Source organism: Gymnogyps californianus, chromosome 4 (genome assembly GCF_018139145.2).
Source record: "Gymnogyps californianus isolate 813 chromosome 4, ASM1813914v2, whole genome shotgun sequence".
NCBI lineage: Eukaryota > Metazoa > Chordata > Aves > Accipitriformes > Cathartidae > Gymnogyps > Gymnogyps californianus.
In genome coordinates, this window is record NC_059474.1 from 6136173 (window position 1) to 6157894 (window position 21722).

The window sequence follows — 21722 nt, forward strand, 5'->3', positions numbered from 1 at the left end:
TTTCATTCACTTCATGTCCGTAAAACTGAGGCAAGAATGAGGCCGTAATAAATAAATGAAGCATCCAAATGTTCAGCTTCTTATGAGGTATATATGATCCCCTTAGGAGGACATACACACTGATTTTATAAGGAACCCACTCACTACTAAAAGATTTATACCTGGATCCATTTCCAAATCAATTTTTCCTTGACTTGAGGCTTTCACTAAGACTCTTGTGGGGATTATAGAATTTGAGTTAGATGCCACGGTATCATCATTCTGTATACAGGAAGATTTTGCTTTTAGCCATTTCTCAACAAAACTCTATTTTCAGGAGGGGGAGAGAGACAAGCTGATCTAGAAAATAACACACAAAAGAAATGAGTGAGACTGGATAGCAGAAAGCCAAAGGGAACAATAAGAACCCCAACTGTTTCTAAGTGATCCCCCTCACCTTGGTTCATAGGTGGCAGTGGCAGGCAGGACTGTCCCACTGCCAAGGGTCAGAGAAGAGTCCCAGTTCTGTCAACAGGGAGATCTGGAGCTTTTGACCCCAGCTGAATATAGTGGGTTATTCTTTCTCTCCTTTTTGTGTTGAGCTATGTAGTGTCAGAAGTCCATCTGCTGGATATCAAATGCACTTAAAATAACCCGGGCATGAAGTCAAACAATATGACAAAATAAGGGCAACTGCAGTTTTTTAGTGGTTTTAGTAGGATTGTGTAAGATGAGGGTTTGGATTGTTGGTGTGGGGGTTTTTTTTCAAATCTCAGTAGGAGAAACATCTCTTTAGTCATTTACATTCAAAATCTGAATGCATGTAGAGTCTTTTGAATCTTAATATTGATGGAAGTCATTATCACCCTAACCGTAAAAGTTTCAGGGTACGGAAACCAGCTGTACAATATATAATTGGCCAGACATACATGGAATTGAGAAAAAATAAACCTATTTTCATTTGTTTTAACACAGTGGTTTGGTTCCTGTCAGAGAACACTCTGTCCCACCAGCATTAATTCAGCTGATTTAATCAACCTCCTAGAAAGAAACCATTCAGTCCAGGGAGAAACAATACAGCAATTAGCAACACTCAGGTAGCAATGACAGGGGCTGCCTTGAAAAGTTCAGGACAGACCCAGTTCTAGTGGGGTAGCCAAAGGATTAAGAAAGATTTGGGGATTTAATCTAAGAACAATAATTTTCAACCACTGCAGAAAGCCCACAGGCCAGATAAGGGGTGGGGTCACTCCCTAATGCATTTTTAAGTAAACAACTTCATTTTAAGAGCAACACAGATCCTGGAGCTGAACCTTATGAAAATCACACACCCAGGGACTCACTGAATTCTAGTGAAAACATGTTTCTTGCTCTGTTACTCATAGTTGGGCTTTAATCCTGTTTGAAAGCAGATCTTCCTGATATTCAACACAGGACTTTCTGCTTAGTATCCCTCTCCAGAGGACTTCACCTTCTGCTAGTAAAAGCCCAAAGGAACATCATGTTAATGTTTACCTACCCCAGGAGTTCCAGCTCTAGCAGAAGACAGAAACACACTGCCTGCTAGTATTTTCCCTTTCGTAGATCTTTAGAAGAAAGGGAGATTCACTGCATGCACAAAATGCAACTTCTTTTGGTACTTCCTTAAAACTAATGGTAAAACGTTTCTCTTTTCTTCTTTTAGATACTGGCTGGGCAGTTGAGGAACCTGGGTGCTTGGCTGGCTGCACGCTTCCTCTGGGTCATCACTGAAATCACTCAACCTCTCCCAGCCTTGGTTTCATCTCCTAAGCGAAGTCATTGCTAATGCTTTGTTTAGTTGCACCATCAGCCAAAAATGCGCAATGCAAATAAATCACCAGTCCTTTAAATGTCTGGATTTACTAGCACTAAGAGCAGCAGAAACACTTTAGACATCCAGGTTTTTCAGGGTGTCCTGTTTACACCCCAGAGCCCAGGTTTGATGTTATACCACAGAATAAAACCTGACTGTGCTCTAGGCACTGGCACTTAGAAACACCAAGATACAGTTGTCACCTGCACCAGCCCCCCGTGTCTGTCTCCTCCGAGGCCTTGACGGATACAGCAAGTGCCTGCCAGTCTCAGTCGTCTTCATCCACACGAGGAACTCACCCCTTAACTCACACAGCATCCACTTTTCCATATGCACATTTCCATGTATGAATCCACGTATCTCCGTGTCGTGGTTTAACCCCAGCCGGCAACTAAGCACCACGCAGCCGCTCGCTCACTCCTCCCCCCATTCCCCTATGGGATGGGGAGGAGGATCAGGGAAAAAAGTAAAACTCGTGGGTTTAGATAAGAACAGTTTAATAATTGAAATAAAATAAAATAAAATAAAATAATAATAATAATAGTAATGAAAAGGAAGATAACAAAAAGAGAAATAAAACCCAAGAAAAGACAAGTGATGCACAATGCAATTGCACACCACCCGCTGACTGATGCCCGAGCAGCGATCCGCCCCTCCCAGCCAACTCCCCCCAGTTTATATACTGGGCATGACATTCTATGGTATGGAATACCCCTTTGGCTAGTTCGGGTCAGCTGCCCCGCTGTGCTCCCTCCCAGCTCCTTGCACACCTGCTTGCTGGCAGAGCATGGGAAACTGAAAAGTCCTTGGCTTAGGATAAGCGCTACTTAGCAACAACTCAAACATCATCGTGTTACCAACATTGTTGTCACACTAAATCCAAAACCCAGCACTGTACCAGCTACTAGGAAGAAAATTAACTCTGTCCCAGCCAAAACCAGGACACTCCACTTCTGGGTTTCATACTGACCTTGGTCTTGCTGCAGATAACACAGGAGAAGTCAATATGCTTGCTTGTGGACTGGCATCTAGTGCAGCTTGAGCCGCCCTGCAGCACCCTGTCCTGCTTCCTTCTGCCTCTCCAGGCAAGCCTGGGTTTCCCCTGCCCTGTATCCCATTAGCCAGTTCTTGGCAGAGGTCTCAGATACCCTAGGGCACCTCACATGGCACTAGACACCAATATTTAGACACCTAATATGAGTCTTTGCTGTCTGAACAGTATGCAGCTAAGGCTGAAATTCAGGTCCAGATTCAGCCACCTGAAGGTGTCTGCATGGCAGGTGTGTACGTGCGCGCCGTCCCAGCTCTCGTTGTGCCAATGGAAACCTAGTCCATGCAGTCAGCAGAGACAAGAGAGCAGTTCACATGCTGTCTATAGGTGTCTGCTGCAAGGAGAGGGTTGAATTGCTCTCTTGGAGCCCTCGCAGTGCTGGATGATATCCACTGATTGCAACAAGAGCTTAGAAACCCACCCACATGGAGGCAGCCCACAGTGGATCTGTCTGCTGGAGGTGTTTGAAGCTGGACCCGACACCCACCCAAAAGTATTTTGAACCCAGTAAATTTGTTGCTAAATAAAAGGCAAGGACAGGTTGGGGAAAGGTTCAGTTCCAAGTTTCTGAAATAATGGGACCTGCAGACCACACAGAGTTGTCTCTGTTACAGCATGAAACTGAAAGTACGGTTGCTTTTCTTGAATAAAGCTTTTAACACTTTTTTCTGCCCCACAGTCATGACAAATGACTTGGAGCCCTGTTACTGCTTTGCCAGAGAGTGACAATGTAAAATGATCACCAGGGGAATCCCGCTGCCAGCATGTATCACAGGGTATTTGCTGTTCACATTTACATTTGCACGGCCAGAGGTTAAATACTGCCACCGGTTTCTCTGGGATTTGAGCCTTGCATTTGACTGACAGCTTCTGTAGACACTGTTTCCATAGTTGGCCCATCAATACATTCATGTCTCTTTTAAATGTTATCATAAGAGAGCGGTAGAAAGCAGGATGCCTTCTTCATTGCTCCAGTTCAGTAGTTCCTCCTGCCGTCTTTTTCTGTAACATTGATTTGTGCGGGTGGTTGTAGGACTCCATCAACCTCTTGCCACTTTCCAAAAAGGAAGCTCAAAACTGAAACAAGCTTCTTGCACCCCGAGGTCTTCAGCGTTCACTACAGCGCAACTTCCCAGGAATATGAAGAGCCTGGACTGTCAGCACTTACCTCTGAGCTGAAGAAAATGCTGGTCGGGAACATCACGCTCCTGCAGACCTCTCCGTAACAGGACATGCACCCTGATCATGGCATAAAGACAAGCAAACCTCAAAGTTTTCCAAATAGTGATTGCATATTAAATGGAAAATAAGAAGTGGCATTTCCCTTTTGTGTAGAAAGGATAAAAGATCTGTTTGGAGCTCTGTTCAGAGCTCTGTTCAAGGGTGTTTTGGTGCCAGCAAGAGACCTGCTCCATCATTTCCCTCCGGGCTGCTCACTGCCCTAGGACTGCAGCCCCTTATGCCACAAACTTTGTGGTGAACTTCATGCCAGGCAGAAATCCTTTGGGATGATGGCAGGAGTCACACACTTGATCTGTAAGGTAAACTCAGACATATTAAAAAAACTTATGGTTGTATTCAGCCTAGCAGCTGTAAAAACAACACAGTTGGTAGAGCCACGAAATGGACTTTGTGGGCAGAGATTTAATAGCATAAAATATACCCCAGACTTCCTACTCGGAATCAGAAACAGGTTTGTCTCCTGGTGCTGGCCAGAGCTAAAAGACATCCCTTTGACAAATGCAGGTTCCAGTGGGGAGGGTTTAGCAGGAAGGCCATCCTTTGAGGGAGAGCCTGTGTTCAGGGGATTGCTAAACCAGGGACAAGCTCTTCAGCTGGTTTAGCCCTTACTCACATCAGCGATGACTACGGACCTATGCTTCTGGCACCAGCTGATGTTTGATCACTGTCTCCCATTCTTACCCTCGCTGAAACAACCCTGCAGCTTGAAATCCTCATGCATCTTGTTAGCTTTAGTGGCATCATCACCTCCTATCACTGGAAGTTAAGAATGTGCAAACAAATTGGCCATTCCCCACCATCTCCCTGAGATCAAGGCAGGGACCCAAGCATGAAGGTAAACCCTGGCCTCACCTCTATCCAGCTTCCAGCAGCTAAGGGTGCTGACCCTTCTAAAAGCAGACTAGTTTGTGGTTTTCTATACTTTAATTTATAGGTTGTAAGCAAAAATAGTCCCAGCATCTCAGCCCTGGGAGAGTCACCAGGAGGAGCTGGACCACTGCTCTCTTTTCCATTGTAAAGAGGACAGAGAAAATCAGAGGTGAGGATTCCCTCTGGAGGAATTTGCCACACTTGTGCTTTAACCCGCTTTATTTTTTCCCTACAGCCTGTGATTTTGCAGTAACAGAGCTATGGCAGAGAGCGTCTGCTAAGGAATTAGTTAGAAATGGGCTTACTGGGCCTTCTGGTGTAACTCCAGATAGCAGAGATGAGGACCAGTTGAGAGTTTACAGCGGGGAGGGAAAGGCGGGTGTTGGTGGTGTCATCTCGCTTGGTCCTTTTCTGCGCAATCCCCATACTGCTTTCAGCAAACAAATTTTATATTCTGTTCTCCGCTTCTGAAACATCGTGCAAACTTTTCTGGTATTGCTATTAGTATAGTTATTTTTTTTTTTCAGTATTAGTAGTGCCAAGTGAAAATCGATAAGCACACAAACACCACCCCCTTCTTCCCTAAGCAGTGCCATGGCTTGGTATTTCTAAAGAGCCTGACATTTCTATGGTGCTTCACAAACAGGGGGTCATATTTCAGCTTGGCACCAATCGGGGTCATAACATCATCATCAGAAGCGCTTCAGGGGGAAGTCCCCAAGGATGGACACTGAACCGGTGCCCGCAGCCCGCCAGCCCCAGGCTGACCCTTTCAGGTCCATCACAGCTTGGACTTCTCCAGGAAGGAAGATGCTGCTGAAGACCTGTGGTCATCTTCATCTAAATACTTTTTTTTTCCCCTTTGCTGTGTGATCTGAAGCAAGTCTGGCTCTGTCACATATCAGGGGCTTATCGGAGCTTACTCATTTTATTCAGTAAATTTTGCCAGAAATGCTTCAGCAACTCCAGGTCTTAAAGAAAAGCTTGACGTTTGATGGGCTTTTGTAGCAGTTCACTGGGCTGCAGTCGGAGCAGCCATACACGTCCCACTGCCTTTCTCCCTCCTGGAGACAGGGCAGCCGAGCACAACGATCCAGTTTATTAAAAACACAGGTGTCAGACCTGGGGCTGCCCCACGGTGCTGGGAAATGTTCACATCTTGGAGACCTGCTCTTCCAGATGATCGGGTTGCCCTGCTGGTCGTGAGGAACAGAACAGATCTGAAGATGGGAGGGGTTCACAAAAGGAAAACAGCAGTTCAGGGCAAATTCTGCTCTCAACGACCCTGCAAGGGGTTCTCCTGGTGTTGGAGCAGGATACAGGATCCTGCGGAGCCTCTGCCATCCAGGAAGAAGCGGGAGCAAAATGGGATGTAGGTTCCTTGAAATGCCTACGCCAGAAAAGCCTCTCCTCATGGCTTGTCCACCTGTCGTAAGGAATTGAGTTTGGCTCTTAATTCTTTGCGCTGGAAGAGACTTCCACTGAATAACAATTAATCCCAGTGTGAGAAATAAACTCAACTCTCCTTCCCTGGAGGCCATGCTGATTTTTAAGGCTTCGGGACTGTGGGATGCAGCTCAGCATGAGCTAAGCTGAAAGCTGATGCAACCCTGATGTCTAAGGGCCAGAGCTGCAGCGGTGGAAATCGGCACCTCCCCTTTGACCTCGGCAGCCCTGAAACACTTTAGTTCCTCTGTCTCTGCATAATTAGGCATGGAGCAATTTTATTTTTTTATCCCTGTGGGGTTTAAGAAAGCCATACCTCTGAAAATCAGCACCAGAAAACAAGAGAGTGGTAAGGAGTGGGAACAACCTCCCTCTGCGCACCCAAAAGCCGCATCGAGGAAGAAGGTCTCAACCTAGTTAAATCCAGCACAGCCTGTAACAGGTTAGGTCTGGTCCTGTGTCCCCAGAGGTCGCAAGACACATGGAACAAGCTCCTTCACCACGCAAAGCAGCAGATCCAGCTACTTCCATCTTCTCTTGTTCCCCCATCATTTTTATCATCTGCTATTTCATGGGGAAATCGCTAGGACAACTCCAGGAGGACCGCTTGGCTGGGCTGGGCTGTGTGGACCCAGAGCAGGAACTGGTGGCTTTTATTAGCCCCAACTGATAAACCTCTCCCTCTAGCAGTCTCATGGGGATATTCCCTTAGTTGCAATGAGGTTCACCTACCTCCCCTGGGGACCCACGTATGAAAGCACAAAGCAAAGCTCAGTTGCAGCTCTTACTTAATTCTGCATATATGTTGAAGCCTTAAGAAATGCTGAGCCTACAAATTATGCCTTTTTTCTATCTTTTTTTGGATGCCATCAGATCATTTGCAGTAGTCGGACAGGTCACCTGCACAGTCTGGAAATCCCAATGTTGGCTACAGCAGCTTCACAAATGCATCTGTTGAACTTTGTTGTACTAAAATTGCTTTTGTTTCCAGGCATTGTGGAACTGATGAAGAGTAGAAGTTCTGTCCACTGTTTCTCTGGAGGCTTAACAACCCCAGAATAAAATACAAATATAGATTTATCACATAGCAGGATTTGTCTTGCACCTAAAGAAAAAAGTATTTTGCTCAAATTGGAGATTTTTTGTGCTGAAGTCACCTTTGTCTTTGCAAAAATAACTGACAACATAGAAAGTACCTAGCTTCTTTGTAAAGTGAAGATTTTTCTTTGAGGCTTTTTCTTTAAGCTGAAATCTTGCTGACTCAGCAATGCCACTGTGCAAAGCTCTACAGGACCAAGCTAATGTTCTACTGAAATTCTTTGCTTCAGGATTAGTTCTTAAAATTGAATGTCTACAAAATGTAGACAAATGTCTAAACTAAATACACGGGCTAATCCTCGTTTCACATACCTGCAGTTAAATTTGGAGCATCAGCAGTGAAGGCACTCCAGTTGCAGCACTCGAGACCTTGTGATCTCTATGAGATTCCTCTGGCTATATATCCTTAAAAGCTGCAGACACATCTTCATCTATTATATCACACACACAAAGATGCACACAATAAATATACCTATTCTTACATTCTTAACATTGTTTAGTATATGTTTTTCTATTCATCCCTAAAGTTGCCTTGGCACTGGTGAAAACCCACAGAATTAATGACATTCAAATCTCTCTTTTAAAGCGGTTTCTTCTATTCTTATATTCTGGGAAACCTTTCCAACTCAGTTGCAGCGGAGAAAAGCAAGGGATGGCTGACCATCCCTACTCCTCCATGGGAAGTATAGTCACCACATGACTAAAATGATGATTTTTTTTTTCCTGCAGCCCCATCATAGAGGAAAAGTGCAGGTTGGTCATGAAGGCTTCTCCTTTTGGTCATAGGGTGGTCATATATATCTCTGGTCATATTTATAGTGTGTTTCTCTGTACTGAAATAGCCACAAGCACCACTAGATGTCACAACTGCTTCACTGTTTGGCTTTTCTCCCAGAGCTGCTGTACTGAACAGTTTTTGTCCTGAGGAAGTGCCAGCTGCTTTAGCACAGACCTTTCCTGAGCAAAGAATTCATGTGCTTCTGAAATCCTCTGGTTTCAGGCACAAAAAGATTCTGCAGTGTATTCAATCTGAAGGAAACCATCAAACCTGCAGGACCTCCCCGACTCTTTGAAGCTACAGCAGAAAACCAGGGAGAAGAGGTTTGAAGAGGGACACAAAGCTTTGCTGAAGGCAGGAAAGCAAAGTGACTGCAAGGGTATTATTTTCTCCTTTGTTCTGATAATTTCGGTGTTGGAAGTAACTTTTCTGTACTTTCTCTAGAGTTAGCGTATGGCATTTGTGTTGTTGCTGTGGTTATTGATGCTTGCTGGTCCTGGAACTCATGAACACCCGCCTCCTCCTACTGAAATAGTTAAGAAAGAACAGTAACATCAACTGAACAGAATTAGGCCGAACTCAGGGCATTTTCTGTCAAAGGGAGCTAATTATAGTGCCAAACCGCTACAGAGGTTGGCTGTATCTCTGCCCTATTTTAGCAACTTGTGGCAGAGAGGCAAGTGATTGCAACGTGAAGGAGTGAGCACAGTTGCTTTAGCCCACGTGAAGGTCAGGGGAAGACTGTTCTTCCTCCCTTCCCAGGGTAGTCTGATTTCTGTCTCCTCTGGTGTCATCCGTAGGAACCTGTTCATCCTCAGGACTTAGCACTGAGGTTACCACAAAACAAAAATACACCTTTTTTGGAGGGAGGTTCAAACTAATTATGTCCCGCAGGCCTTCAGAGAATTTTTCTTCTTCCTCTAAACACACTGCAGTCAGTGCACCAGCCTGTGTCATCATTATGCACATGAAAATAATAACAAAGCTGAAGATGATTAATTCATTTATTCACTCTTTCATGACCAGCAATTGCTCCTGTGGATTTCTTTTTCACTCTAATGACAACATTTATTACAAACAAAACCAAAACTGAATTCCTGTGAAATTGCTATTAAAGCATTCCCTGAAGGTAAAAAAAAAAAAAGACTAAAACCAATAAAAAAGTAAAAAGAGAAAAAGAAGGCAAAAGTTATCGTCAGAACAACTGCTGCACCTTACAAAAAGCGGTGGACATGTTCGGTGGAGGTGTTCTCACTGTGCTGAATTTGTACAATGTACATCAGCCTTGCACAGCTTCTACTTTTTGTCATTTCCACAGCATCACATCTGCTTTCTTGACAAATGCTGACCGGAGCCTCGCATCCCTGCCCAGCGCTGCTGCACGTGTCACTTCACAGCAGCGACCGCCTGCTTTTGATTGAGTTCATTTTAGAGAGCCCAGGGCTGAGGAGTGTTAATTCCTGTTGCTGTTTCCACACAGAGCAGGGAAGCTCCCACGTGTCCACCGGGATAACTTGCAGGCATCTCCTCTCCAGCCTGGTGCTGATGAATTTTCACGCAAACCAGACGTGCACAGCTCACACCTATGCAATGCCACGCTGCCACCCATATAGACCTGCTATAAGCTTTCCACGTTCCTTCTCATACACCATCTATCAGCATCCAGCCTAGTGTACACACCAGGATGGTCTTTCAGGCTTGACTCGTCTGGCTGCTCCTACTCTGCATCCAAGGCAAGGATTAAACCAAGGAAAAACCTGGTTTAACTTCATGCCTAAAATGGAGACGAAATGGAAAAGTCCAGGAGCTTTGTGTCCCACCACTTAAATTCTTCAGCTAAATTTAGTCATATCCTGAGTGGCCTTTTCCTAAAGCTGAGTGCATTTAACAGGAAAAAGATTTAAAATCCCACAAAAATAAATGGCACTTTTACCTTGAATGAGCTTTGGATCAGACCTCCGGTGGGTAACAGAGGAAACCCGCTGGAGGCTCTCCCAGCCGCGGCTCTCCCACCTCTCTGGGAGATGTCCCACCACGGGGCATCAGAGGCACGCAGGCACAGAGTGCTTTTCCTGAGCAAGGGGCATTTTTCAGCTCAGCGGGGTTTCCGCTTGGTTACACCACTTCAGTGGATACTGCAGAGGATTGTTAGGTGTCTGCTCTCACACTCCACTGAAACACCCAGGGACATTCACCGTCAGACAGAGGTATTTGCAATATTGAAAATCGCTGGGATTATTCACAGGTTTAGAATTAGACAAGCCCAAGTCCTGAAGAACGCCACACCGAAACACTGCTCATCATACATCTGCAGGTGACAAAATATGATTTTGATTGGATATTCTTGTGCAGTAATAAGAAAGTCGTGCTTTCTGCGGTGATACACACAAAGACATTCAGAAGATAAGGGGCCAATTTCTCAGTTATTTACATCATCCTTATGACCAAACAAATTAGGGAAATACTGTATAAAGGAGAGCTAGGGTTGTAGTCTGATCTCGAATAGTCATCATCTTAAAACTTTAATGAGTCAAAGATGACAAGTAAATTATAACATGTGAAAAGGCACATGAAGCCATGGAGAAAACCTTGAACGCATCATCTGAGAGTGCGGGAGGGCAAAGCCACCAAGGGTCCTAGCTGCAGGGACCAAGTCGTCTGCTCACTGGATGTCCATTCAACACCTTTATCCCCACAAGCTGGAGCAATGCCCTTATATTCCCCTTGTCTCTAGTTCCCCACGTCCATCTCCTGTGCACTTGCCTGGTGCCTTCGAGGTCAGCCCGGTGTCCCCTTCTCATCCATACTGGCCTTCTGCCATGCTGGCTCTGCTTCCTCCACGTGGACTGCAGAGGAGGAGGTGGCCCACGGGTTAGGAGATGGATCATGGGGGAGGAGGTGGCCCACGGCTCTCTACTGATGGACTGTAACGTGAACCCAGAGTGGCATGAAGGTGTCTGAACTGCCTCACCCATCTCGAAGCTTGGCCAGATGGTTCCCACCCTGTTTGTCTACATTCACCTAATTTGCACGACTTGCCTGTCATGAGATTCTTTATTACAGCGGCTTTAGTCAAATTCCTCTTCCGCACTTTAAAGCAATGCTTTTTTTGTCTGTCTGACTTCAGATGCAGACTAAAACCAACTGAGGCCAATAGGTCTACTCATGCTTACAGGCTTTGCTAAATGAGCATTTTGGTTAGGCTCAGTGATGCTTTCTTTTGAGATAATACCAAATCACAGCTCACCCAAGCCTGGTGCCAACTGCCCTTCATGTCTGGAGGGAAAAGAAACTCAGCCCATAATTTACCCGAGATGCCGGGAGGGGAGGGAAGGGAAGGGAAGGGAAGGGAAGGGAAGGGAAGGGAAGGGAAGGGAAGGGAAAGGGAAGAGAAAGGGAAGGGAAAGGGAAAGGGAAAGGGAAAGGGAAAGGGAAAGGGAAAGGGAAAGGGAAAGGGAAGGGGAGGGAAAGGGGAGGGAAGGGGAAGGGAAGGGGAAGGGAAGGGAAGGGAAGGGAAGGGAAGGGAAGGGAAGGGAAGGGAAGGGAAGGGAAGGGAAGGGAAGGGAAGGAAGGGAAGGGAAGGGAAGGGAAGGGAAGGGAAGGGAAGGGAAGGGAAGGGAAAGGGAAGAGAAAGGGAAGGGAAAGGGAAAGGGAAGGGAAAGGGAAAGGGAAAGGGAAAGGGAAAGGGAAAGGGAGGGAAAGGGGAGGGAAGGGAAGGGAAGGGAGGGAAGGGAAGGGAAGGGAAGGGAAGGGAAGGGAAGGGAAGGAAGGGAAGGGAAGGGAAGGGAAGGGAAGGGAAGGGAAGGGAAGGGAAGGGAAAGGGAAGGGAAAGGGAAGGGAAAGGGAAAGGGAAGGGAAAGGGAAAGGGAAAGGGAAAGGGAAAGGGAAAGGGAAAGGGAAAGGGAAAGGGAAAGGGAAGGGGAGGGAAAGGGAAAGGGAAAGGGAGGGAAAGGGAAGGGAAAGGGAAGGGAAGGGAAGGGAAGGGAAGGGAAGGGAAGGGAAGGGAAGGGAAGGGAAGGGAAGGGAAGGGAAGGGAAGGGAAGGGAAGGGAAGGGAAGGGAAGGGAAGGGAAGGGAAGGGAAAGGGAAGGGAAAGGGAAGGGAAAGGGAAGGGAAGGGAAGGGAAGGGAAGGGAAGGGAAGGGAAGGGAAGGGAAGGGAAGGAAGGGAAAGGGAAGGGAAGGGAAGGGAAGGGAAGGGAAGGGAAGGGAAAGGGAAAGGGAAAGGGAAAGGGAAAGGGAAAGGGAAAGGGAAAGGGAAAGGGAAAGGGAAAGGGAAAGGGAAAGGGAAAGGGAAAGGAAGGGAAGGGAAGGGAAGGGAAGGGAAGGGAAGGGAAGGGAAGGGAAGGGAAGGGAAGGGAAGGGAAGGGAAGGGAAGGGAAGGGAAGGGAAAGGATAAAAAAGAAAAAAAGAAAAGGAGAAAAGAAAAACAAAACCAAAGGTTTTTTTCCCCTCCTATCCTCAATACATAGCCCAGCTTTTCCTAAGTCAATCTAGCAATTCCTAGATGAAAACATTAATAATCATAGCTATAGATATATCCCATCTCCTGCCCCACATCAGCCTGGAGAAGCACCATGTGAGACCCAGGCAGACTTCCTCCCTTCTGCGCACTGCCCAAGCTGTACCACTTGGACCAGCCCATCCTCAGGGCATGGAGGGATGGAGATGCCCTAGATGATCATCTTCAAGACACCCAAGGTTCATTGTCTATTTTGCCTCCACTGTGGACTGACTTCCCCAAGTATTGCATATATTTGTCTGGAAAGTCCTTGCCCGTTTCCAGAAAAACAGAATGGTTTCAAACCATCTGTTTATCAACGGGGGTGACAACTAGTATTGCCAGGTGAAAACTGAGAGCCCGTGTCTCTTTTGTCTTCTTGGAACCGTATTGCAAAAAAACAACCCCATAGCCGGTCAGGTTTGGTCACGACCCAGCAAAGCTCTTCAGCAACCTGGCTGCTGGCATCCAGGTGCATTAAATCAGACCTTCACGGGTGGTGAAGGCGATGGCAGGACTGATACGGTGGCAAGCGCTGGATGCAGGGAGTGACCGGCTGCCTGGCAAGCAGCCCCGTCCCCAGCGCAGCCACGTTTCACCATCCATCTGAAGGGAGGTAAACAATGTAAATCTGAGTGTGGTGTTCTCGATCTTACTCTGCAAAAATCAGCTGTCACGTTTCTGCCATGCCCTGGTGGGTTCCCAGAAAGCATCCCTCACTCCCACCCAGGTTTCGTGGGACCTTTCAGCTCGTGAATCTCCATATCCTCCCCTTAAGCACACCTCGCTTTAGAACAAGCCCAGTAAATGTGTCACGTCAGGGGTTTTTCTATGAATTGCATAGATTTTTAAAACCACATCTCACTCAAAATTTCAAAACATCTTCCTTCTTCATCTTTGGCGTCATTTGCAGCTAACACTGGTTTCTTGTTCATTAGCTTCGTCCGTCTCACTGGAGTTGTTCCTGCTTTGCGTGGAGGTGAGGGTCATCGCCCTTTGATCGGTATAAGCCTTTTACTAAATCACACTTTCCTAGCAAGTAACTAACAGCTTGGACTGACATGAAGTATTCTGTATATTTTCTGGAGTAGATCTGAACAAATCTCTCTGCATCCTCCATTGAATATTCTGAATTCAGGAAAATTTTGTATCCATCCTCTTCACTTTGACCCATCTCTACTAAAATTGCGTTTTCTGCTTTAAGTAACACAATACTTTGCTAAAGTGTTATCATGGTTCTCTGCTGTTGAGAGACTGGGAGGCAGGAGGGAATGTGGGTTGCATTTATCTGGGGTAGGCACTCCCAGGAGGTGATGGGTCCTGCCTCAAATAGATGGGGTGAATCCATTTGGCTCTTTCCATAAGGCTCCACGTTTGCTCAAGCTAACTACTCACGTAGTTTTTGAATGGGAAGTTATATGTGAGACAAATCCTATTACCGATGCGGTAAAACTAGGAATAAGTTGCTCCTGGTCCTGCTATAGCTGTCTGTTTGATCAGCAAAACGGGTGCAGAGACAGATCGATAGACAGATAAATGTATTATAGCAGACAATATTTGTCCGTGCTTGGCCAGCCGTCTGGCTAAATAGCAATATTGATCCTGTAAATAATGACATCCCTAAAATATCCAACTTACTCCTCAAGCAGTAAATACAAGCCTTAGAGCATGAATTTCTCCACTGAATTTTTCTTGGGAAAGGCAGCTATCCACCACAGAGTAACTGCATAATGTGGACTCTCTCTCACACTGGTTGTATCTTATATATGTCTCTTAAATCAGTCGAAGACTAGAAAGGTATCGTGTTTCTTTTCCCTCTCATTTACTGAATATTCAGTTTGGAACTTCGACTATTATTTAATCCAGAAAAGTTCAAGTTTTCTAAGTGCTCATTGACCCAACGAAGCTGATTTGTTGCTTTATAACTCAAATGTTCCCAATCTGGATGATTGAAATAAGCTACAAGAACTCACATTAAGCACTTAGTGACTGCACCACGTTTATGAAGCCAAGTGTAAGAGCTGTGTTAAAACACAAAACGCATATAGAAATGGCATATGATCCCCCATGTGAAATGCTGCCTGTCTGGGAGCTTAAAAACATGTCCATCTGAATTCCAGAAAAGAAACATATCTTTTCTATCTTTTTTATGGGACTCAAAACCAATTCAGTCGAGTTCAGAAAAACAGTAAAGGGAAGAAATTTCCCAGGCAGGATAGATTAAAAAATACCAAACCTGTGAATAATGTTTTGATGTGATTTTGACTAACACGTGGCAAAACATTGCTGGCACCTCCACCTGTACAATCCTGCGAGCAGAGAAGATTTTTTAATGATTCTTCTACAACTGAAGGTGTTCAATCTGCTAAAAGTTTCTTGCTGCCTTGCTTTAAAAGCAATGAAAAGGGGACAGCCCTTGGCCAGCCTAGCTGCTGCTGAGGCAATGGTGTCAGTTGGGCAGAGCATCCGAGGAACTGGAAATGAAGCCTGACGGGCGCCTGTGGGCATCGGAGGTACCAACACATCAACCCAACCTGTCCCATGAGCTGGTGTCCCTGCGGACAGGGTGAAGCAGCTGGGATGGGGAGCGTGTAGCTCCCTGCTCTCCTGGGATAACCAGGATGGGGGAGATCTGTGCTGGAAAACACACACACACCCCCCAGTACAACAAACCTATGGATTAAAAGTCAATTTTTTAATGGTCTTCAGCAATTTTTCCATCCTGGAGGAAAGGGGTGCTGCAAGGGAGAGGAGGAGGGAGGAGACCCTTCATGGGGTCCCGGTTCTGTAGTTACCAGGGACGCACACAGAAAATACTGCTGCAGGGGCTTCGCCGCAAGGAAGAGCCTCGTGGAGTATGAATTACAGCATCAGCTATCACAGAGAAACACAATAATGAGAGGGATCTAGTTCCTCTGAAACACTCATTTCTATTCAAGTTGAAAACCAAACTTTTTTAGTAAAAAGTCGTCTCTCCAGCCCCACATAAAACTGTCTGATACCCTTCCACTTCCGATACCCAAGAGATATGGCTAAGTAAAGAAGGGATTAATCAGTTTTAGAACACAACATTCAAAACAAAATAACTTGTGAAACATCTTTTGCACTGACTGTACTGCTCTGCTTTCCCAGCTAGCGCAAACGCCCAAATGCCACCTTGAGTTTCAAATATTCCAGTAAAGTAAAACTCAAGTGGATTCTCTGCAGATACCTACCGACGTTACCCCTTTCAATCATTTTGTTGAAGATCCTGCCCTGGGCTCCTAGGATGAGTCCCTGCATCCAAAGATACAACTGTAGGCTCGGCTGGCCACAGCCATGCTTGTTTTCCTCCAGCTACTGCTAGTCACCATGTTGAAGGCATGATGGGCTGGGTTACAGCAGACCAACCCAAATAAAAAAACCCCATCCTTAGGGACCTAGTGCTGTTTATGGGGAAGCCAGTGCCCTTTTGACTTCACTACCATGTACAGAGAAACACTGTTAACTATGGGCTATGCAACAGAAGCCACTCAGAGGTTCATGGCACCAGTTCCCTGGTGGACATTTGTCCAGGTCATTGCAGGAGAGCAGAGAAGTGGGGGTAGTTCAGCGGTGAATCCTTCCAGCCCAGGTATCCCTCCCAAACCTTGGTAGATCCATGGGACGCATGGACCTCTGTGCAATAATATCTCCTGCCCCACAGCAACCCCTTGACAAGCTTCCAAAGATCAGATGAGGGAGCGGTAGTGGCCTTGGGCTGCTGGGGAGCCTCCTGCCTAGGAGAGTCCAGGGAGGGGGCTTGAGTGATGGCATGCTTGAAAAGGCTCCAGATAGCCAGGGCTAGTCACATCAGCAAATCCACAGGAAAAATGGAGAGCCTCAGCCAAAACATGCAGTGCAGACCTCAAAACCCTGGCCGGAGTCAACACGTGTTGCTTGAGCTCTCAAACAAGGATGGAAGAAACTTCTTCATAAATGGTAGACCACGACCACAGGAGCCTTCTGCACACAGCTGACCAGCTGAGAAACCTGCAAGTAACCTGTCAAAAAAGTAAGTGGTGGTCTGCAGCAAAGCGGCTGAGTTTTCCCAAGATGCTCATATAGCGGATCATATCCTGAAGCCACGTGACCATCTCAGTAGAGAGAAACGGTGACTATCTGCTTGCTCTTCAATTATACAAGATTTTGGTACATTAGTTAGGAGCTGTTGGATTTGACTTTTCACTGATCTGGTCCAGCCCTCACTAAGCTATATATAAAAGTAAAGAAGAGAATGGTAATCTTCCCTTCGAAAAACAACACTCATGTAAGGATTAGAGGAAGGCAAGACTGTCTTTTTTTCAGCAAGGAATTAAGATAGTAAGAAAAGCATCACAGTGTACTGTCTAGATTTACAGCAGGGTTTTTCAATTTAATTTGTCATTGCCAAATACATTTCGTTGGGATTAAACTGTACAGGTTATTAAATACTGATTACAAGAAGACAGTGCACTGTGGCAGGCAAATAACTTACAAGTTACTAAAATTAAGGCTTTGAAAATGTTTTAAGGGAATTAATGTTTAATTAATGATTTTGATCTATAAGGCATTCCAGTAATAGCTTCAGGAAGAGATTACACAAACCTGTGAGACATTCGTCAGTAGAAAGGATACTTGATGTTAGTATTTTTTTTTAATTAATCCTGCATTGGAAGACCACCACGAGGGAATTTAGAGTTTGGTGCACAATAAAAGGACCATTCCAGTTAGCGGGCACTTTAGCTTCTGTGATTTTTTTTACTTGATCAAATTTATGTGCACATATTTTTAACAATACAGCATGAGATGAACTTTGAATTTAGCGTGATTAAGAATATTCCTAGTTCAACCCCCCAAGCGAAGTTGGATATTAAGGTGTAGGGAGGTTTACAGATACGAGATGGTTGGCTTAATAGTCACTTTTTTTCTTCCACTGAATTTCTTCTTTCTGCTACTGACTTCCATAAATCAGCAGCAGCATTTAACTTTCCAACATGACCGATGATTTATGTTAGAAAACTTGTCTTACACATTCTTGTACAAAGCCTTTTCTTTTTTCACTAAAAAAAGTAGTTTATATAATTTCTTACAGTCAAACCCAAGTCACTGATCCTTTACTGTTTTGCTCACTACATTTACCTCGATGATCTGACATTATTTTCACAAGGCTGTAAGTGTAATTAAGGAAGTTTAAAAGATGTTTGTGTCAGTAGCTGTAAAAATACAAGCAGGAAAATCTACTGAACTGAAACTAATAAATATCTGCCATCAGTTTTCCTACAGAGATGATGTTACAAAGACTCTTCTACAGAAAAATTTTCATTAGGGAATTTCATGGTAATTTATAGTGCCTTGTCAGGAGATAAATCCCACACGAGATTCGATAAATCTAAATAGCGGATCTGTCAAGGTCTGTAATTATATAGGGGCTTTTTAACTCTTCTGATCCTGATGGGTTATGGAGATACGGGGATGACACAACTCCCATTAAAGTTAATGGAAGGGGAAATGCATAAACTTTAGAAATTTTAGGTACAAAAAAATGGCAGTTTATAGGTCTTTAAGTTCATCTTCAAGCTGAAACACATCACCTTTTCGCTGATGTGCTGAGTAAAACAAAACTGCAAAGAAGTTTTGGAGGATTCACAAGGCTTGATAAATTTGAAAAATCACTTTGAAAATGGGGACTTCTTTCCTTTTTCTCCTCTCCTGGTGCAGCTGGACCAAAGCCAACATCACTACACAATTTTTGGTTAAATCCACCTGGTTACAAAATGGATCTGGCTTTCTGTTTAAAAGATATTAATACTCGTTACAGGTTACTAATATTCATTACAGCTGATTTTTATCACTGGTTACAATACGCTTACTTTCTCCTTATCACTTTGGCTATAATCATTTGGTTTAATACACAGAGCACACATCCCCTATGCTGCCTGCTTAATTATTTTCATCTCTTTTTATGTCACATTTCTCAGAACAATATTTATGTCAAATCATAAATCCCATCCTACAGTGACAATAATAAAAACCCGACAGACAGTAATAGTTGCTTTATAACGTGGAACAAGGTGATTCACTTTAACTAAACACTTAATTTCTTTCTACTTAGTTTAATTAATTCAGCTTAATTATTTAACCTATTAACCACAGGTTAATTAAATTGAATCTGAAGCACTCTCTTACTATATTTATATCGCTTATTTTTTTGGAATGGGGCTAGTGTTTCATTACCTCTCTTGCTCATTAATTTTAGTGCTGCCGTTGCTCTTTCTTGAAACGTTTGTTTTCTCCAGGGCCAAGTTAATCCATAATTCAGCGCTAATGGTAAATCAGTTGCGCATTACCCGCTGCGCACGGTGCAAAAGGCGACGCCGGGGTTTGCGTGCAGGGGCTGGATTGCATCGTCTCGCTGTGGTTAGCATCGGGTAACAGGACATGCCGCGGGCACGCACCCTAAATAGCCACAACCACCCTGCCTTGGGCTTGAAAAGGACACCTCCTTCCACCTGCTTTTGATATTTCTTTTTTCCAATGCCATCTTCTAAAAATATGTCCCTGGTCTTCTTCCCAAGCTGCAAGGGAGCAGGGTGGGATAGAGGTGGCAGCCCCGTTTCTAAAGGCTTCTTAAGGCTCTTTTGAAGAGCACCTTGAAAAAATGAAAGTCCAAAGCAAATGTCACAGTGCAAACCAGCCGAGGCGTTAAAATCAAATTCACCAAACTCAAGCCCAAGAGCTGTGGGGAGCAGTCCACTGGTGTGGCCACAGCTGAACTGCCCCTACCCAGGAAAGTCGTGGGTACCTGCAGTGCCTGCCCTTACTTGAAGGTCTACCACGGCATGCTCATCTATAAACTGTTCTCTCTCCAAAAAACATACATAATGATAATGGTGATAGTCTAGAAAAGCAAGGACCAAGGACTAGAAATACCTCTGCTGCCTGTACACTTAAATTTCATCAAACATGCTCATGGCTAGGCAGCTAAGCATCAGGGTAAGCAGGCTGTGTTGGTGACGGGGCAGAGCCATGGCACGCCAAAGCCACCCTGGGAGGGGATGGACTCCCTGCACCACATCTAAACGTGCCCCACGCCTGCTGGCAGATGAAGATGTGGATGGTCATGACAGGTCGGGGAGCCTGGCAGCCTCCAAGGGAAAGGACCAGACCATTCTTAAGAGCCCCTTAACTCAAAAATCCGTCTATTGGCTCTGCAAATCTGAGCTGGGGGAGATTGCACAAGGGAAAACTGCACAAAGCCTCCAGAACTGGTTCAGACACCAAATTTTCTCCAGCACTTCAGGGATTTTAATTCCATCCAGAGATTTTAATTACACCTCTGTAGTACAGGGAACTCTGTACCCATAACCCAAGACCCACTCAAAGTCTCACCCCAGCAGAGGCTTCTGTTGCACAAGCACCCACCAGTGCCACCTGCATCCCAAGCACCCGGAGAAGCTCAAGAATCAGACCTGCCACCTTCAGGCTTAGATTTAACAAGCCCCTGCCAAGCACAAAGCTGAATGAGATCACATCTGGTCCAGGGCCAGAAAGTAATGGTGTGGTAATGGTTTTATTGGCTTTTTGAGAAGGAGCTGTTTGATTTCAGAGAGAGAGAGAGGAGAGTCAACAGCAACATTCGCTCCTGCTAATCTCATTTCCAGAAGCATGCTGAGTGAGAAGGCGCTTGGGCACAAAGCTTTGCTTGATTGCTCTCTGTTTATCTAGGATTACATTAGGAGCCCAAGACGCATCTGAAAACAGCCCATGGCAAGAACTAAGGCTTTGCAAACAGCTTCTGCAGCATCAGGTTTGCGGGAAGAGATATTCCAGCATTTCCAGCAAGTTGTTGGCTGGATGGCAGCCAGTTTGCTCAGTACAAGTGCTTCAGAATTAACAGAATAGATGTGCAGGAAGGGGAAGATTTAAAGATGTAAAAATAGCTCCTTTTTGTAAAAGGAGCTGTATTTAGAGGCACAGGTTTTAGACATGCAAATTTAAGACATGCAAATTTAAGACAGTCTCGAGGCAAGCGCTGCAGCTAACAAGTGTTAACTTGATAATCTGGTTAATTTAAAATAATATAATGTATTAACCTTAAGCAAAAAGAAATCAAATGCAGAAGGGTGACTCTGGCCTGGGCGAAGGGCCCTTGCAAGGGGGAAACTACAGCAAAAGTTAGTCCAATGATCTGTCCCGTTGTCCGCAAAATAGTTAAAGAACCAAATTACCACCAAATCTGGTATAACAGTTCTTTATTTCAGTGTCGACAACACAAAGAGAGGGCTTGCATTTTGACATCAGAACCATGCAAAGCACCTATACACCGAGAACAAGATACTGAACGAGTGTCTCTCCTGCTACATGTGGAAAATTTAGGCAGGAAGACTCAGTTTTCCTGTGCGTTCTGCTCTATCCTTCCACACATCAACCAGCTGAGAGAGGTGACAATTAACCTTCATTCCAAATCAAATTATTTGCCACTGAACAGTATTCCACGCTGCCCTAAGCTGCTCACGTGTGCTTCTGTAAACTTCATCAAGGACCCAGTTCTGCTCTCGGTTTACAAGGACAAAGTCCTGAACATCTCTAGCTACAGGAACAGACTTTAATCAGAGGTACTGAATTAATGGAGAGCAGAATTTGGCTCAAAAGATGGACATCTCCTCCATACAGAGGCCCAGAAAAGGTCCTTATTAATGTCCCAGACAGAGGGATGTAGAGACCACCCTAGGCTCAGAGAATTGTCATGTGCACAGAGGACACCTAGACATCCTGAACTATTAAAAAACAGTGGTATAGAAAAATAAAAGGCATAAAATACCGAACCAAAAAGGTTCCAAATAAGGCATCAGCAGGTCCCGACTGGATGCGCTCCCGTTAAGTGCATCACCCTCCCAGCCAGGGTGGTTAGGAACGATGCATTAGG